This window comes from Corvus cornix, chromosome 1A, assembly GCF_000738735.6.
Source record: "Corvus cornix cornix isolate S_Up_H32 chromosome 1A, ASM73873v5, whole genome shotgun sequence".
Lineage (NCBI taxonomy): Eukaryota > Metazoa > Chordata > Aves > Passeriformes > Corvidae > Corvus > Corvus cornix.
The window spans coordinates 51,182,657-51,202,405 of NC_047057.1; the positions used below are offsets into that span (position 1 = coordinate 51,182,657).

Genomic DNA, 19,749 nt, shown 5'->3' on the forward strand with positions numbered 1-19,749 from the left:
TCCTGGTCAGGACAGTCAAACCTGCAGCCAGAGGAGCCATTCCAAACTCCGAGCTCCCGGGGAGGCTGCACCCTGGTAACAGCTTGGGTGTCTTGTATGATCAGAAGATTCCCCCTTTCACCTAGCAGTGGCTGCATTGGTCACAGGCATCTCCTCTTTACTGTCACTTCCATTAATTCCCTGCACGCGTGCGTATCAGCATGTCGTTAATCCCACTTGCCTGGAGCTGGCTTCTCAGGCCAGCTAGGAAATGGGGCTATGTTAGAGAGAGATGCTGTATTCCAAACCTGATGCTGTGCAGCAGAGGAACCCAGTCATATGGCTTTGCAAACAGCCCCAAATTTGTTTGCCCACATTCACCAGTATGCCCCATGATGAGCACTTGGCGGTTTGCTCCTTTTCGAATATGTGAGATTCCCAGGGCTGCTCATCACTTCACAGCTGGCTGATAATCTATATGTTAGGCATGTAATGGTGTACAGTGGCATGATTGATCCAGAGCTCGATGTGGCAACACTGTCATCTCTTGTCTCTCTTTTGAACAGTTCATCAGATGTTTGCAACATAAATTTCCAATGACAACTTTATTTGTCCACAACCATTACTTTGTGCTGCAGCCATTTCACTTCATACAACATCTGGGGTATAATTCCAGGACTTTCCCACTCAGGAGCAAAGGCTTTTCACCCAGCAAGCTGCATGAGCTGTTTCACTGGCTTGGATGGAAAAGATGGAAGTCTATAATTAATAAAAATGTCAGCAAAATGTATATATTTGGTTGTGTTCACAGCTTGAACTGAGTGAATCCGAGGCAGTGTGAGCTGCTATAATGTGCATTTCTCCCTGTCCTGCCAGCATGTAACTCACACAGCTTAAACTACCTTAACTACTGCTGGACTCCTCCACACTTGCCCCTTGCTGTCCAATAAACAGGATAAAGATGTGGTGCTCCTTAATAGCACCTGTAAGATTATCCTGTACTACAACAGCAGCCAAGGAAAGAAACATAGCTGGACAGACCAATAATTGAGAAAGCTGATATATTTCCACCAAGAGAAGGGAGCTATTCATACCCTCTACCTGTCATTATCCTTAAAGTATTGATTCTGCAGTCACATTTTCTTCATCAAAGAAGGATTCTGTGGTTGCAGTCAAACTTTGACTGAGTGCACACATGCATTTGGAGTCAAAAGTGTATGTGACCTGAATTTTTAGACTAACCTCTAACACTACCCTTTAAACAAAAATTCAGCATGGTACATCTCCCAATGTTGGTTAACTCCTACCATTTGAAGGGAGAGGTTATGCTTCTGTTTTACTTTGCAAAAATTATGTAGCTGTCATCAGATGGGCAAGAACATAGGTTTTAGCAAATATCACACAAAATATTTGTGTATGATTATTCAGTTTACTTTAAACAAATTTGCTTCAATTGTGCTCCCACTCCATTTGTCTGCCTTCTGTGACTGTTCCAGAAACATATTTACTGGCGTGGATTTTCCCTCAAATAGCAACATTTACGTGAATATGTTTGTAAAAAGCAAATGTTGATTCTGTAACCAAAAAGTATTCGCTCTGATGAGACACTACTACTAATGAGTTAAAGCTACTACAAAATTGTTACTGGAAATTTTTGTCCAAGGGAAAAGCTGCAAAAGCATCTGGGTTTTTGGGCATATTTTTGATACATTCTTTCTTTTGTGGGGGAACTGGAAACCCAAACATTTTCCATTTTCAGTTGATGGCATAGGATAAAAGTCATTGAGTACATGTGTCCAGTTAGAAAATAACTGAAATTCACATCTCATATACTTAAAGCCATGCTGGCAGAAACAGATTAGCAAACAAATCAGAGGTTGAATTGCCCTTGTGCTGTCAAAAAGTCAATCAACAAACAAATTAGGGGAAGCTATTATTTTCCTTCAAGAATTATTTGAAAACACATGGGAGAGACTGTTAATAGTTTTGAATAAGTGGGTATCTCCCAGGCTCTTCAAAAGAAATAAGGACTTTCTGTTGATCGTGCATGGAATTGCAGTTTTACATTACTTTCAAATCCTGTATTTTGTAACATTTGTACTGAGTGCTAGAAAAACACAGGCTGGCTTGGGTTCACAGTGGAAAAACCCAGGACTAAAGTCTAAAAAAAATTGGAAAAAAATCTGTTATCAATTGAAATCAAGACAGGGGAGAGAGAGAGAGTTCAAAAAGCAGAGAGAAAAATGTTAGTCCAGGCCAAGGAAGCAGTATTGGAAAAAGATATGTCAACATCTGAAGCTGTGGGACACTGAGGAAGCCCCTGCTAGTGGAGAAATTTAAGTAATGGCACAGACTGAAACAAACCAGATTGGAAAATAAAGGAGAGGGATTTGAAAAAATGAATGAGGTCTCCACACAACCTTCTCTTCTCCAGGCTGAACAGCCCCAACTTCCTCAGCCTGTCTTTGTAGGAGAAGTGCTCCAGTCCTCAACTTCATGGCCCCCTTCTGGACTTCCTCCAACAGTTCCATGTCCTTCCTATGCTGGGGACACCAGAACTGTACACAACACTCCAGGTGAGGGGGGTCACAAGAGCAGAGTGCAGGGGGAGAATCCCCTCCCTTGTCCTGCTGGCCACACTCTTGGTGATGCAACCCAGGATTCCTTTGGCTTTCTGCGCTGAGAGCGCACATTGCTGGCTCATGTTGAGTTGTTCATCAACCATCACAGAACATATGCAGAATGGCTTTCAAACAGGGACAGAAAAGTGATACAGATTATTTGAAGCTTTTCAGATTAAGAGGAACTATTCTACCTGTGAAGAAGTTAACTGAGAAAAGCTGACACAAATCCAGAAACTTTCTTAGGCAAGAGAGGCTGTGGGTAAGCAGGGACAAGCCAACACAGTTATAAAAGCTGTGTGTATTTGAGTACCATTGACATCAAAGTGGCCAATAGAGCTCACAGAAATTTTTTACTGAAACACGTTTTTTGTCTGTGAATGGCAGTTTGTTGAAGCTGACACTGCAGGAACATACTTTCTAGTCTCAGTGGAAAAGGTTGCTTAGATCTGAGATGGACTCACTGGCCGGAAGGAGGGAAATAGAAGAGGCGGTCAGAAGAACTAAATAATTCATGAACTCATCTAGAATACAAGAAGTCCAGGGTGAAGTCTTTGCTGGGTGAGAAGAATTTTGAACCAGTTTCCACCATTTCAATATTAAGTCTAGCTACTAATCCACTAGTTCTTCTAGGACAGTGTTGTTTCCTACCTTCCTCACAGAAAAAAAAACCAAAACAACTGAGGAGGTGTGGATATGCCACAGTACAAACTGAAGAGTTACTCTGAAACTTCTAAAATACCCTGACGCTTTGCACCATCACATCTCTCCACCACTTAAGGCAGAAAGAAAACCCTGAAGCAGCAGTAGACTCAGGAATGGAGGTCTCTGGCTCTGATGCCAGAAGTAAGGGAGCTCTTTGTGGTCTTGATCAGATGGTATACAACTACATTTTCATAGGGACTCAGTTCTCTGTGCCTCATCTGAGATATTTCGTACCTACTGTTCTATTCTGTATTTTTCAAAGGTGCTCAAGACCTACTGCTCCCTTTCAAGTCCTACAGCAAAGCAATTAGGTTAAGTTATTTCAGACTGGGTTCCCAGAAATGAAGATGCATAAAATGAATGAACCCATGAAAATATTGGCCCTAATGTCTCCGTGACTCAGCTCTTCTCTCTCCACAATGGAGAAAACAGTGCTTACTGATTTTGCAAAATACTTTGAGCTCTACGAGTGAAAATCAGTATGAATGTTAGGTATGATTCTAATTTGTATAAGAAAAAAAAAAGATTAAAAGCATCATTTATCCCTGGGGAAGGGATCCCAGCATAGAAGAGGCATCCCCCTCTGAAGAACCACTTGAAAGTTGAGCAGTTGCTAAGAAACGAGAGTACCTTCATCACAATGAATACCTCGAGACGGATGGAGTGGGCAACCATTTCACAAGGCTGCCACGAGGTAAAAAAGAAATGGGACCAGGCATCATTAGCAGAGAGGAGATCATTAGATTCCTGCACTACGGTCTGCATGAACCTAGAGTGAAAATGGACGAGGACAGTCATGTAGGAGAGACAGCAGGGAGTGACTCTCCTAAGTGCTCAATGAAGAATAAGGAGGCTCTGGGTGCTTGTTAAGTGGAACGGCAGTGTCGATGGAGGAGCCTGAGGACACAGCAGATAATGGCTTCTTTGCAAAGAGCTGAGCAGAGTACCAGAAGCTATGGAATTACTGGAAACAGGAGTAAAGTAAAAAGACAGAGTAAAGAGATAGGCCTAAATGATGAGAGGTATCAGGGTCAAGAGAAGTAGTTGTTTTCTTGAGCGACTGAATTATGTCAGATGTTTCCAGGGCTGCAAAGAGAGTAGGAGGAAAGGCATGAGAAAGGCTCAGGAAAGAGGGCTGTTAAGTCTAAACGAGATAAATCAGGGAAATCTGTGATTGAAAGATGGAAAAAGTATATTTCTGTCTGGAAAAGGGCTAGGAGGTGAGAACAACATGGGTGTGCTGGGAATAATAGTGGTGTCAGAGGAACAGGGAGGAAGGGCTAATACAACCTGAGAAACAGAGAAGGAATAGGAACAAGACTATCCTTGATAAGCTGCCCTGCTTCTGGTGGATATGAAGGAGGGATTCATACTGTTGTTCCTGAAAGTATAACCCAAACAACTGACAGTCAGAGACTTGATAAAGCATCCTGAAGAAGTGATGGATTTTGTTTAGTTTTGGGTTTGGGTTTTAATGCTGATGGTGTTGAACAGAAATGGAGATTAACACAGGACTGAAATATTGCCATAATGAACAGAGAGATGAAAGGAGGGAGCCAGTCAAACTGCAGATGAGCACAAGTAGGCATATGAGGAAAATGCTTGAAGGGAATCAAAGGTTTAGATTAATTCTGAGATTAAGAGACAACAGGGATTGGTGCAAATTAAGCAAGGCAGCACTGGGTAGGGTGGGAAAAGTTGGGCTTACTAGGACCAAGTCCCAGAGATCCGAAAACTGAAGTCGAGAAACCGCATGCCAATAGTTGAGAAAGAAGGAGAAGAAAGAGGAAGGGGCAGCATGAAGAAAGTCACCAGAGTTGGATCAATAAGCTAAAAACTAAGAAGTCTAAAAAATCATGGAAGGTAAGAAAATAGAGGAAATTCACATGTAGAAAAATGTTTCAGAAGTGAAAGGAGAGATGAGCTGTTAAAAAGAAATACATAGAATCTACTCAAGTTTTCAGAGATGGGAGATAAAGCTTTCCTCAGAAGAAGCCACAGGAACAGGAATGTTTTTTGCTTATTCTGGCAGTTCTGTCCTGCCGGAAACACCTTTGACAAGGCATGACCTAGGGAAGATGCAATAAACAACAGAGACAGTGGTATTGATCTTCTTTGGAACCCACAGAGTGTGGAAACGCTCTACTGCTGGGATTATCCCCTTGATCAACTTGTGGGGAAGTAATGAGATTGCAGGCAATCCCACAACTTTTCTCTCTGTAGAAATGCTCTGCACCCTACAACCTGTGGGCTGTGCTGGGAGATCCTCTGTCCCACGGTGACACTGTTCTGCTGCGGTGGCGGCACCCATCCCACTACTCACAACAGCCCTTTCCCCGCCACTGCCTCCCTTACGAATGAACACTCCTGATGTGTGGCTGATTGATTAGGCAAAGCAATACAGGGAAAATGTTTTACCCAGCTATTTAGACCAGATCATGAAAGCACAAACCCGCTCAATTCTCAGAGCCAGAGAGGCCCAGCAGGACTGTAGGGGAGGCTTAATACTCACACTAAAACACCCAGCATGCAGCAGCTACATTATCTTTTCCTTACCTGCTGTTCCACTTGTGTCATTCCCTCTTCTTGAATCCCTGTGCTGACTTCCAGTCTCCTTCTACATCAAAGTTCAGTTCTCATTTCATCTTCAGGGCCTCACGCGGCTCTCTTGGAGCTTGCTCCCTGTCTCCTCTCCCATGCTACTCGGTGCTCACTCAGCACATCTGCCCCTTCCCAGCCCCCTCCATTGCCCTGCAGCAATGACTGTGCTCCTCCTCTCCTGCTGTCCTCTCCCCTCCTTCCACCGCACAACCTTATTCACCTCCCTCGTGCCTGCCCTCAGGACTCATTTACTGCAGTTACTCTCCCTGCCTTAATGACTTCCACTTCTCCTATGCCCTTGGCAAGCCTTGCCCCTTCTGACTATTAACTTTGTTTACTACATTACATCTTTGGAACGAGGAATGATTCAGAGATACCCAACTAAAGCCAGAAGCAAACAAGATATGAACATGCCGTAACTCAGACTGTGACCTTTCTCAGGCACTTCCTTCCCTCATTCCATCCTGCAGGTCTCAGGCCTAATCTTGTCCCCACTGTTTTCCCACTGACCTCACCAGGAGCAGGATCCAGGCCTTGTAGCTGCTGCCTAATGGCTGCTGAGAGCCTCTTCTGAAGAGCTGAGTGTCCTCACTTGCAAGTGCCCCACATGCTGGGGTCTTTGCATTGCAAAATCCTGGGGACAAAATTCTGCCTGTTTAGCTGCCAGTAAAATGCTGTGTATTCATGATGGCATGTGGAAATACAGAATAATGCTTAGCGCTACAAGCAGACAGCATTATCAGGGAAAGGCTTTCCCCTCCCACTCACCCCTTGTCTATCTGTTTCTTTCCCGTTGTCAAAATTTAGCATCCTCCACTGAGAGACTCGGTTTTGCTCTGATGCTTGGAAGACATCCAGTCCCAGCTTGCTTGCTTTCCCTGCCAGTCTCCACAGGTATTCTATACACAAGGCTTCCAGCTTGTGAGGAAATGTTCTCTCTTCTCTCCACACCCCCACCCCTCCCACCCCCTGCAGGGGAATCTCCAGTGCTGGGGTTGTTACAGGATCCCGGGGTTACGCAAAGTCGTCCATTCTCTCCTTGATGTATCAATCGCCTCTGCTCCGCAGCGCACCATGAAGTGCACTCCAGGAAAAGAGGAGCCCTGCAGGACAAGTGGAGGGCAGCCCTCAAGAGGCATTTGCACAATCCATTTGTTGTGTCAGGTCACAGAGGAAACAAGAGGAAAACCTGCACGGTTTTGGTTCCAGCTTGGCCAAAACTCATTTAGGCGTTCAGTAAAGGGGGCTTCACGAGGGACAGTTTGGACCACAGACTACTGAACAGAATGAATTCCATGTTTGAGGTTGACATGACTCTAATGCTGGCTTGGCAAAACCAAGGCCAGCACCTTCCAAGGCCGTGCCGATCAAGAGGCCTTGGTGCACAATGGGTTTTAGAGGTCAGTTTCGAAGGAGCAGACTGGTAGACTGAGGTGTGGCAACTGTAAGTAGAGTTAAGTGGACAAGTGGTGCCCCAGGAACAGCTGGCCAGATGTGCCTTCAGCAGCCACAGCTGTCCCAGAAGGACCCAAAGAGAAGCTGCAAACCTGTGCTAAGTAAGGTGCATGGTAGCTGATATGAAGTCAAGCAGATGCAGAGGCCAGGCTGGAAAAATATGGACAATGACTTTCCCATCCCACAAAGCTCTGGATTTATAAAACTTCCCGTTCTACACTGGGGTGGGACAAAGATAGTTTTTTCTGTCTTTTTTGTTTAAACCAAAACCATAAGTTAGATACATTGAAATTTTCAGTAAGCCAATAGTTCAGGTATTCACTTTATTCCCCTGGGATTCAGGTGACTGGGTCAAAGTCTCTGCATCCCTCTGAGAAATTTTCATTGAAAAATGCTGACCAACTTCAGGAAATAAAGACTTTCAGCAGTAGCTGTGGCACAGATTAAAAAAAAAAAGGATTTACTCGTGGAGAGACAAACACACAGTGAGGCTGAGATGATGCTGTTCTTTGATCTTGGCACATTTCTTGTCTGGCAACTGAGTTCAAAGGTAAGAGAAAGAGGTTAAGATCTAAGATGAAGCACAACTTTTGTTGTTACTTCACAGACTGCTGCAGCTATAGCAGTAAATTAGAAACTGAGGAAGGGGCTGGTACTTCAGACCGGTGACTCCAGTGGAGAACTGATAATATTTTCCAAGGAAAAGTGGGCAAATATGAAAGGGATTTAGGGTTTGGCAGTGTTTAGGAGACAAGTTCTTGTGTTAAAGGCTTTAAAGCAGGGAAATTTCAGTTCTGAGACCTACGTTACTCCGTGTGTGGTGTAGGTGGGGAGTATGGAGGTACAACTTGGTGTAAGAGGCTCCAAAGGATGTGTCTCCACGTAGTACAAGCCAGGACACTGGAGGTGGCTTGGTACCTGCTTGGACATGATTTAAGCTCCTGAAACGGCCTTTCAGGTTTCTAACTAAGTGTAACTGGACCAGATCACATTAGAAATAATATTCCCCAGTCTAGTATTGTGAGTAAATTTTATTCCATTATGAATAGCCTCCTCCCTGGGACGCAAGAGCAATGTTACGTGTAGAGTAGCTGAAAACGCTTCAGAGATTACCCTTAGCACATAGCTCACACCTACAGACTCTCCTGTAATAAATTAGTGTGCTCAATGGATGAAAAAATATTGGTGGAGCAGGCACGACTTGCAGTCAAGCTTCAAAAGGGTTATTATGACTGAGCAGCAGTACCTGCTCCCCTGTATGCTTTCCCTGGCTGTGCCACAGGTAGATTCACATTCCTCCTTTGCAGCCTTCCCCTCAGCCTCCCCTTTCCAAATCATCCTTCCCTCACTGACCTCCGCTCGTTTTTCTTGCAGTCATCATCCCTAAACCTAGCACACCTTTCCCCTCTATGGTTTTCTTTTTAAAAGCCAGCATAAACTAACAGGATATACACGTGCACACAACCGTAAATGTCTCATGATACTGCGCTGCTATAAACCTCCCTTTTCCAAACACCCTGCTGGCACTCTTTGCTTGTTAAATAAGCCCAGTGCTGTGCTTAAGTCTAACTTTTGTTGTAAGAGCTTCAGGAGATGGCCAAATCACTTTGTTTTCCTGTAAATCACTGGGGTACCCGCAACCCTGAGGAAATAACAATAATAAAATTATTAATGTTCTAATAGCAGCCTCTAAAAGCTAGCAGCACTTGCAAGGCTTGGCATTTGTTTTTTGCTCAGTTGCATAGAAAGGGACCGAAAATCAAATCTGTGCAATATCTACTTTAACACCCAGTGTTTGAGGTGGATTATGAGTAAAGCAGCAAGTTAGAACAGCAGTAGCTCATTTGGAGACATTGGGAGCCTCGGCATAGCTGTGCTAAGGCAATTTGATCAGACTCACAGCTACCCTGCATGGCCCTGTGGGATATAAGCTGTGTTTACCAACATTTTCTGAATTCCAGTGACCCAAGTGAAAAATAAGCATAATGTGTGTAACAAAGCAAACTCTGTGTCCTGCCTCTTTCAGCATGGAGGGCAATGCTTTCCTGCAACTTTCACAGACCAGTGTGGTTGTTAGTCTGGATATTTGCCTTGCCAGCAATTGCACCGAAATAAGCACAGGGAGGTATGAGCCTAAAATGTTTTGGAACGCATACATGCAATCCAGACAACTCTTCAAATCCCAAATCCTAGCATAGCTGGGAAGTGCAGGAAACAATATTAAGCCATGTTTGGATTCAGTATTCAGGCTCACTGGGAAGGGACTGCAGTGGAGGCTGTCCCCATCCTGGGGACATTGCAAAGTCAAGGAACTCATCTTTCTGTGAGTGGGTAGCTCGCAGGGACCAGTGGCTTCCTCCTCAGCTGTCAGTAGGAAGGAGCTTACTGTACATCAGATCAGTCCTCTGCCCTTCCTGCCCTGTTTTCCCTCCTGTTCCTTATTCCTTATTGATTTAGGAACATTTGGGAGGTTTTGGATAGTTTTGTGAGTGAGGTCCAGGTCAGGACTGGATTCACCAGGAGTGAACATCCGGAAGAGTTTCAGCACACTCACATTCCCTTCATCCCAGCATGTTCCCCAGAGCACAGTGGGGTATCTGTTCTGGGTCGGGCTTCTCCCAAAACACCAGTGCTCCAGGGTGAGACATAGTGACTGCCAGAGGAAATTGCAAAATGGGAAAGTCCTGACCTCTTCCTCAGGGCTTTCATTTTCTAATTTGTAGGTGGTGCATTCCAGGGCATAAAGGACACAGGGCAGAAAAGCTCCGTGAGTGCATGGCCCTGCACGTTGCAGCTCAACCTGAAGCGCTGCAATCAGCAGGGCTTCCTGCCAAGGAAATCCTACGCCCAGTTCCCTCCTGGCCATCTCTGGTGGGCTGCCTGAAGGCACAGCAAAAATCCCAGTGCACTTCCTGAGCAGACTAAGGGACAACCAATATTCCCTGCCTGGGCAAAGCTGCCTCCACTCTCCAAGGGCAAGTGTGTGTGAGCTCAGTGAGCGCGTAATGGCTGCCACGCTCATCTGCAGAGCCACCGCACTGGGGGACCTCGGTCAGTGTTGCATGAAGGGCTTTGGGTTCCCTGGGGTAAAAAAGTACTAGAGAAAGTCCAGCCCCTCCCTTGTTCTATTTCCTCACCTAAAATAGACTTCACACTCATCTCCTGGGCTGGAATGGCCAGAACAGGTTGTGAATTTCCAGTGGAGCCACTCACCCCAACTCAGGCATCAGCAAATGGACCCCCAGTTCTCATCTAGAGATCTTTAAAGAAAGCAAGCAGTGCTTCTCAGTCGTTTTCCCAGAGGAAGGGAGGGCAGTGAAATAAAAAGCCCTGAAGACCACTGGGCAGGGTTGCAATTTTCCCTGAGAGGCAAGCTGAGGAATTCCCACACACTGTTATTCCCCAAAATTTCTACTGCTGGGTGTCAATTCTGCTACTGATTTCACAATTCCTACTGCAGGCTGATGATGTTGTGTGGGAGAACACAGGAGACTTGCTGAGACTGCCAAATTGCTAAACACGTGTGATGGTGGGCTCTCCCTTCCTCCATGTGTCTGAGTCTCGGAGGGGAAGGGGGAGGAGAGCTTAAGTGGCGCAGAAGAGGGAGGATGGATTGAATGCTGCCTCTGTCATTGACTTGTTCCATTCTTTGGATTATTTCCCTGGGGTTCTTGGGTATTTTTGTTATTAATAACTAATAATAATTTCTATATAGCGCTTTGCATCCTGAAGGACCCTAAAGCACACCACATACTTCATAAGCTAATTAACAGCTGCAAGCCTAATTCCTCTCTTGGTTGTGGCCCTAACTGCTGAAGGAGCAGTCAGAGTCACACTAGATTTACACCAGTTTAACTGAGGACAGCGTCTCCCCATAGATCCAGCTGGATATGTCAGAGACAAATCCAATGTGGAGTTGGAGATGAAAGATTTGAAGTGCCTTTTCTCCTCCTTCATAATTTAAAAATGACTAAGGAAATTGCATTCAAAAAGCCTTGTGAGCACAGCACTGCAATTGCAAGATTCAAGACTTGGAGTTTGGGAATAGCCAAGCCCTGATTCCTGCTGAGTTAGGGGCTGAGCTCATACCTGTACCAAGGCATGCACAGCTTATGGCTTGCCCCAGGCTGTGCAGGGCACTTTTCACCATGTAAGGAGGGCTGGTTTGCCCTTTTTTCTTGCCTGTTAAATCCATGTCTGTGCACGGTTAACTCCAGTGACCACTAGAGTTACAGTCTCACCACTGATCCAAAACATGACCTACTGTACAAGGTGAGCCTGGCTCTGTCCTCTGATGCACACTCATAGATCAGCAACACAGTTACATCTGAGCAGAAAAATGCAACCTGATAGGATGAACTAATCACAAATTTTGTAGCCCGTGGTTTTCCTCTTTGTACTTCTGGGGAAAGATTAACCCATTTGAGCTCTGGGTCTTTGAGTCCAAATTCAAGATGATTCAGTCCTTATGGCCTCATCCAGCTAGGATGTTGTTTACACGCTCTCATTTCTGAGAGTTTGATGTTGTAACCCTATATGCAAAAACTGTCCTAGTTACAATATTGTTGCCATGATAGGGAAAAGGAAAAAAAAAAAAGAAAACAGAAGCAACAGCTCTTAAATACTTCCTCCATCCCATTCACCCCTTTCCATCCAGGCTTACATGAGTGTCTCCCTTCCTCTGACATCTGGATGTGCAGCTGTGGTTTGGGATTGCCTGTGGTAGCTACGGAGCATCCTCTCCTCCCACACCTTAAGCACATCACTTCTCTCTCACTGCAGATAATTGCATCACCCTTCCTGTCACTCGGCTCACAGTTGTAGTGTCACATTTGACTCGTTACACATACACACATATAAATGGTTTTGCTACAAATTGATTGATTTTTTTTTTTTAATCTGTAATTTCTTGATTTCTTTCACTTGCCCTTTCTGTTTTGCTTGCACTTTTCTCCATGTCCTGATCAACTTCTCCCTTTATTTCTCCATCCTCCACCACGGCAGGTCCAGCACTTAAGTTGTGCTCTTGGAATTTGAAACCCAACATCATGCTACCACATCTGAGCGCAACTCCTTACAAGCCCTTTTCTCAATTCTATTTCTGGTTCCCAGCTCATTTAAAATCCAGTTCTCTTTTTTTGCAAGGCAAAGGCAGTACTTTTACTAACTCAGCTAGTATACCTTGAATACTGATATAGGGCTTGTAAGCCAGAAAGTTCATATATTTTTCCTTCCTAGAGTGACACTAGTCACTGTAACAACAGTAGAAATTGTTTCTGATCTCTCTGCTGAGGAACAAAGAGATATTGTTCATGCTTTACTCATTCACTGAATCACACAGGAAAATATCATTATAAACCCCAAATTATTTCATTGACATATAAATGAAATCACACATTTGTTACATATGTATATATAAAACTATTTGTAATGCCAGAAGGCAAATTTAAAAAATAGAACATTAGGAGGAGCACAGTTACCCACAGCTTTCAACGATCTAGATGAGCCTAATACATTTTTGTGTTAAGTACTATTTTCAGAAGAAATTCAGTCCAGGTTTGATTCTGGCAAATCTAGAAAACAGAGGCATTTGTTTACTGTGGGAGACGCTTGCACTGGGTATCTGCAAAAAAGAATTTTTGAATGATTTTTATTATTGCTGTGTTGAGGTTTTGCATTTGTGACTTGGACAGATGTCTAGCAGTCCCTGAAATCCAGCCACCCGCAATGTTTCAGTTTGTAAAGCTCAAACACGCTGGATTTGCGTTTGCACCAAAAAGCATTCAAGAGCCTTTGCCCAATTTTCCCAACCAATCTCACTTCTCTGCCTGTGACAAAGCACGGGAAATTTCAAGCCACAGCGAGGATATTTTTGAAAGTTACAACCCTGTAAAAAGAGGGTGTTTATAAATGGAAATCTTCATATAATCTTAATAATAGGTTTTGCTACCACTGCATCTCCACCCACGTACATGGAATAGCTATAGCCAGCTCTGAGGCAGAGCCTATGGGCTACTTAAGCAGCAGCAGCAGCAGCAGCAGCAGCGAGCAGGGTGGGAAGGAGGGGAGGCTGCCGCCTCCAAGGAAAAATGCAAAGCGGTTCCAGGCTGACAGCAGTGCAGAGTCCAGCCCTAGCACAGCGTGGGCCCCCTTGGCTGCTGCAGCAGAGCTCTGCAAGGCACCATGCGGGCAACACCAAGGTGGCATGGGCTCTCCTGCACTCCCACACCGCTGAGGCTCTACAGGAGGGACCTAAGTCACCTCCAGCAGCATGTGTGTGGTCATCACACTGGAAGGGTGGTTAAGCGTTGGAAAGGGCTGCCCAGGGAAGTGGTGGAGTCACCATCCCTGGAAGAGTTCAAGAAACAACGGGACATGGCTCATCACTCAGTGCCTTGTTTAAGTTGGCATGATGGTGATCAGTCAAAGGTTGGACTCAATTATGTTGGAGGCCTTTTCCAACGTAAATGATTCTATGAGCCTTCTGTCATTAGCCCCCTCTCATTTGCCAGGTGATTGTCAGGGATGGCTGCTGGGAGTAAGTGAGGAGAAGAGCTGAAAACTGTGGAACAGGAGCCTGGTATTGGTTTGGATGGGACTAATCTCCCTGGTGCTCACTGGCGGCTCTCTATACCCTCTTCCTTCCACCTCATCGTCTCCTCCTCAGTGCTGCCCCATACTGGCTTCTCCCACTTATTTTTCCCATCTAGGTCTGCATTTCTTTTCCTATTTATCCGCCATCTCCTGAATAAATTAATCACCCCAGAACCTGTAAGTTCAGGCCATTTTACTGCTGTAGCTTTGGTCATTGCTAATGTGCTGTGATACACCTCTTCCTCGATGCTCATCAAGGCAGCAATGGTCTGTAAGACAGTGTTTGTAACATTTTTACTGCAATTCCCTTTGTCATCTGATCCTTGGCAACAGCTGTAATAAACATGATTATTAATAATAAGGTGAGGAGAGCTGGTATAATGGTTCTACCTCGTAGGCAGGGTAGATATTCTTTCATAACTATAAGATCAATTTCTATTTTGCACCAGTTCTTTTACAGGCTTCTTCAGCACAATATCTGAATGATTTCCAGTGGCACAGTAAGTGATGGGGCTTGATATCAGTCACATGTGGTTTGTTCTTTTATCCTCTCCCCAGGGAGAGAATTATGTATGCAACATACTGGTTATGTTGCTAGGGTTTTGTTTGGGGGTTTTAACACATGCGCTGCTGCATGTTTGCATTGAAGAAGACCACGTCAAAGTAGGTGCATTGCATTTGGACAGGAAGGAGGCAAGATTTTTGATGGCCTGTAGTTCCCATGGGATCTCCGCTACTGTCCCAGGCTCAGCTCTGCAGACCACATTTACTGCCCCACTGATCTTCACCTTGTAGTAGAAAGTCCCTTTGTCCCTAAGCACCTCTGAGCACTCTTCAGTCTTAAAATTACTCAGCTGGGTTAAAAGGTATTGCCCTAGCACAGCATCCCCTGCCACTGTGCAGGGTCAGAGCTGCAAGAGCAGCACATGCTCAAGCCCCAGAACACTCATACCTTGTGCTACGTTTGCTGGTTTAACCCTACACTGTAACCTGCGTACTGAGGCAGGTGAAAAGATGGCCTAATTTTTGTAAGGTGCTATCTATGGAGAGATTCCCAGAGAGGGACAATGAGCCCTTTTGAAGGGCCAGTCTTTCTTTTGGGCGCGTCAGCACAGGTGGGTAAAAGCAGATGCCCACAAGCACTGTCTGTGCTCCCTGCCACTGCCTTTTCATCAGCTCCGAATCCCCCAAAATTATGTGTGCTCTCAAGTGCTTCATTCTTGGAAGGGAGGAGGGCAATCAAAATGCCTTCAAAAGGCTTTTCCTGTGCTCTTTGTCACTTCATGAAACCTCACTCCTTCGTCTTGCAGTCATGTCAGGTCGGGCATTAACAACTCAGTGTCACCAGTGTCAATTTTTGACAGGGACGGCAGACCTCCTCTCCTGGTTTGGAAGCCTTTTGTGTGTAAGAAAGGCATGCCAGCAGTTTGCCCTGTAGCTGTGGAATTTGTCTTCGTAGCCCAGAGGCTGGCTCTGAGCCCCACTTCACCACCTGGTCCAACCAAAGGGACTCTGCTCAGAAACAGAATCCTGGAGCAGAAACGTTTGTGTTTGACTACCTGCCCTTTGTGTGCTATTTCTCGTATCTCTTTCATGTGCAGATAGCAAAAACAGTTTAATCTGCGCCAAAGTTTACTCCTAGGGCAGGCAGCACAAATGGGAGCTTCTGAGAACTGTCATGTCTGCACAGTCTTCATGTAAGGAGAAGGTCACATCAAAAGTGAGCATGTTACATTTGAACTAGATGGTGGGAAGAATTATCTGGCCCAAATGATCCAGTGTCTGATCACTTTCATATTTTTAATATAAATATCCTCAGCCTACTCTCCTGGGAAATACCATTATTCCCATTTGGAGTGAAAGAAGAGGGGGAGTAAGTGGCTTGCCTAAAATGATACAGGGAGTGCGTGACGGAAAGTGATACTGAATCCTTGGCCAACACCAAGCCATCTTTCTCACCTTTTAGAGACAAGAGCTATATCCAGCCCCCTTTATTTATTTCTCTAGAAGCCATCATGCCAAAACCTCTGCTAAATTAGAGAGTGAGACTGAAGAAAAGCTTTCAGTGGATTGCTTTTCTCCATAAATGGAAATATCACAAATCATTCTGGGAAAAGAGGTCTTTCTGTTCTCGTCCCTCTTTGTCTGCTTCTCTCCTTTTGGATGTCTTTGCCTCTGGCTCGCAGTTTTCAGATGTATGGTCCTGACCATTTAAAAGTGTTCCTACCTCTCAGGAAGGGAGTAGCTTTTCATTCTTTGGAACTTACTATTTTGCAATGGATTGCACTCTGCAGGCAAGCAAGACTTCTGAAAGAGACAGGGCTGCACAAAGCGGCACAAAAATAAACTGTATCACCAACAATACCGAGCCAGGTTCTCATCAGGGGTAACTCAGCCTGTCTTGCTGCAGCAGGGCTGGCGGCTGCCAGCTGTCCTGGATAGACAGCTTATACCCAAACAATGATCCTGCCACACTGGAGGAGGTCTCTCTAAGAGATGAACGCACAGTTGATGTTGAATTTCATGCATCTTAGATATTTAGTCCCTTTTGGCAGTATGAGAGATTGTCTCTGCTCTTAATGACCCAACTGGGCAACTTCAGTCCTCAGCCAGGCACTGGAGGGGCGCCTGTTGCACCAGTCCTGGCTCTTCGGGACTGCATTTTCCAAAGTTTGGGCAGGCAACAAGAAAACAGTGGTGACTAATGACTCCCAGTAACACACAGGGGATGTGGGGACTGCTCTCTGCTTTTCCATGGACCTGGGCATCCCCAGCCTTCCTGTTTTGAAACAGGCTGATGCTCATTCCCTCCTCCTCTGCAGCCTGCGCACCCCAAAGCAGGCTGTTCAGAGGATGCCCACACTGATATGCCTGAGAGAGGGAGGTGGCTGCCATGAATGAGAGGGACTGAGAAAAAGGAGGAAGATCTGATGGGTGAGCATGAGCAAGGATGAGGGGAGAGCCCAAACTGCACTGGGAGAGCTACAGGGAGGAGGTGGAAGCACGTGCCTTAGGTTTCTCAGAGAGGCGTATGGGCGAAGACAGACACATGCCCTGTTTCAAGGTTTACAGCATGAAATACCTTGAGCTGGGAAGAATGGGAAGGACAAGGGGACTCAAGTAGAGAGGAACTGTTGCTCTTACTTTCTTGGGGGGTTCTCAGAGCCCTACATGCCCTCCCACATAACGATTTGATCTTGCTCAGGCATTCAGGAATATTAACTATAGGGTGACACACGGCTCTCACCATCCCTGGCTCTGCAAACCACACATGCAGCACAAGAAAAGGCTGTTGTGTCAGACTTCAGCAGCACTGCTGAGCTGCTCCATCCCCCCTCCGTGCTTCCACCAGCACAGGTGCCAGGGAAGCTGCTGTACCATCTCAGCAGGCCACAGATGTCCGTCAGAGAATTGCCGAGTGACCTTGGCACAAGAAGTGACATCAAGGCCTTCCCCACACCAAGCGGGTTTCTGAACCGCTGCCATCCATCATTCACCTACTCCGTGCGCTTTCGGAGCCGCTGGCACCAGCACACCCACAGCATGCCCTGTTTAACACGTCCCCGTACGGCACCAGGCAGAGGAGTGCTGTCACCCCCATTTTACAGGGTAGGATTCTGAGGCAGAGAAAAGTGGTTTTAACAGCACGCCTGTGGCACAGCAAAAACTGAATCTTGTTCTCTTATATTCCCAGTTAGCGCATTAATGACCTAAATTCTGCATCCTTTCCCCATCCATCGCCCAGAGGAGCCAGGAGGCATTGGAGGAGAGGGTGTGGTAGCACAGGCGAACAGTCAGCATCCAGATCCACAGCACTCTGTGCTGAGCACAGACAATGCAGGGGCTAAAGTGGGACCAACGCTGCCTTCGGGAACCCCGGCAGGGTCAATCCAGGGAGGGGAATCAACCTGGCACAGCATATCAGCCTGTGGAGAAGGGCAGCTCCACAGTGCCACAGCATTTTAAGGAAGCCTAGGCTGGGCACTCCAATGGCCAAGTACCCTGCTGAGCCAGGTCAGTAAAGCCTTTGGGATGCTCAGCAACAGGAGCAGGTTTTCAAAAAGCCTGCATATGCCCTCAGCCTGCCTAGGTGGCTGAACCTCTACCCAGATATCCCACACAAGTCCATATAAAAGACAGCCTGCACCAGATGCAGCATCTTCCCCAAGCAGCTCAATTCTTTACATAGGAATTAATCAGCCTCAAATTCAGCAAGAAGCAGAGCGGGGGAGAGGGAGAAAAAAGGAAGCAGGGAAAGGATGTCACACAGTGAGGGGGTTTCCAGATGCACTGCGCCTTCCCTCCCCGGCTGATTCCAACTGGGAGGCTCCGGCTGCGTGCCAGGAACATCACCTGGGAGGTGCATGCAGGTTCTGCCTGCTCTCCCAGCACGTATGGGCAGGAGGAACTCGGTGTTCAAGACCTGCTGGGCAAGGAACTGAAATCTGAAGCTGGAGACCTCCCCAGTGCCCCGGAGAGTGCCAGTGTTCATGTGCACTGTACAGCAGTGACCTCAGCCAAAGGACCAGGATGATGGGCTGCTCATCTGTTGCAGGCAGATGGCCCCAGGCAGTCAGGGGCAAGCAAGGGAAAGGACCCACTTCCTGCTGTATCTGCTGCCTCATAGGGATTTTAGTGGGCAACTAGCAGGATGGAAGTGTGCCAAGGCAATTTGCTTGGCTATGAAGCTTGCCTTTCCAGAAGAGCCATGGCTGAGAAGCAGACACTTTTCGAACGAGGTTAACTGGATTGGGGATGGGTGATTAATAACCTTCTTTCATAACCCACAGTTTCAGTGTGGGAATAGTATGTCAGAGCTACACAGAGAGGCTTTGTTCCTACTCTCTTCTCCTATTACTTACCTCTTAATGCACACACACACACTCCTCTCTGCTGTCTCTAGTCTCTTTATGCAAGCTCTTTGAATGAGTAGCTAAATGTGATAGGTACCTTAGAGGCATCAGACACAAGCCAGATGGATGCAGAAGAAGTCAAATTTGGGGGCTGACCTAAAGGAACCCACATACCTGCCTTCCATTTACTCAGCTATTTACTCAGGACTGCCTCCCAAAGCATCCCAAACATTAATCCATCAAGAATTTCTCAACAAGAAACTCAGGGAGAACCCTTTGAGCTTGGTTCCTCTTCCATCTATTCACAAATAACTGAAAGATCATTCAAATTCGTCAGGAATAGACCTCCCAAGACATGACTTGGGGACCTGACATGGTGCCTGCAGTCCTCAGCCTGGGTAGGGTTGGTCTGGAAGAGCTCTGTTTTTCTTCCCAGAGGCAACAACCTCAAGTGTGGTGGCTTCATTTTCTCCTTGCCCTGCACACCCAGCTGGTCCAGAAGCTGGGGTCAGGGTCAGGGTGGCAGGAGGCTCACCCAGGTTGCCACAGCATTTGTCACTCTCCAGACTCAGGCTCCAAATGCGTCTGCTGAGGGATCAATGAGCCTGAGCCACTTTGTTGGTTGACCTCTGGCGAGGAGGCCCATGGGATCACAATGCCTCCCCACACACCTCATGCAGACAATGCATTTCTCCTTTCTGGACAGATTATGTCCATCAGTTCTGTGTTGATGGCCAGTCAGTGCAAGTGTCCAGAGGGAAATTGAATGGAGGGTAGGAGAAAAAAATTATGGGAACCCCAGGAGATAGAATGAAATTGTCTTTCACGTGGTGACCCCTGTACAAGAATGGACAACCTGATCATTTGAGATGCTAATTAACCAGTGATCATGGTGAAAATTATGATGTGGCTTGAGGAGTACCTCTCTGGAGTGGTATTCC

General features: G+C 46.1%; 1 protein-coding gene across 3 annotated transcripts in view; it reads left to right on the plus strand.

The window, feature by feature from the left end:
- The window catches only part of CACNG2 (calcium voltage-gated channel auxiliary subunit gamma 2), a 52,155-nt gene that overhangs the window by 26,158 nt on the left and 6,248 nt on the right, over positions 1–19,749 (plus strand). The gene's annotated exons all lie outside the window — the stretch shown is intronic.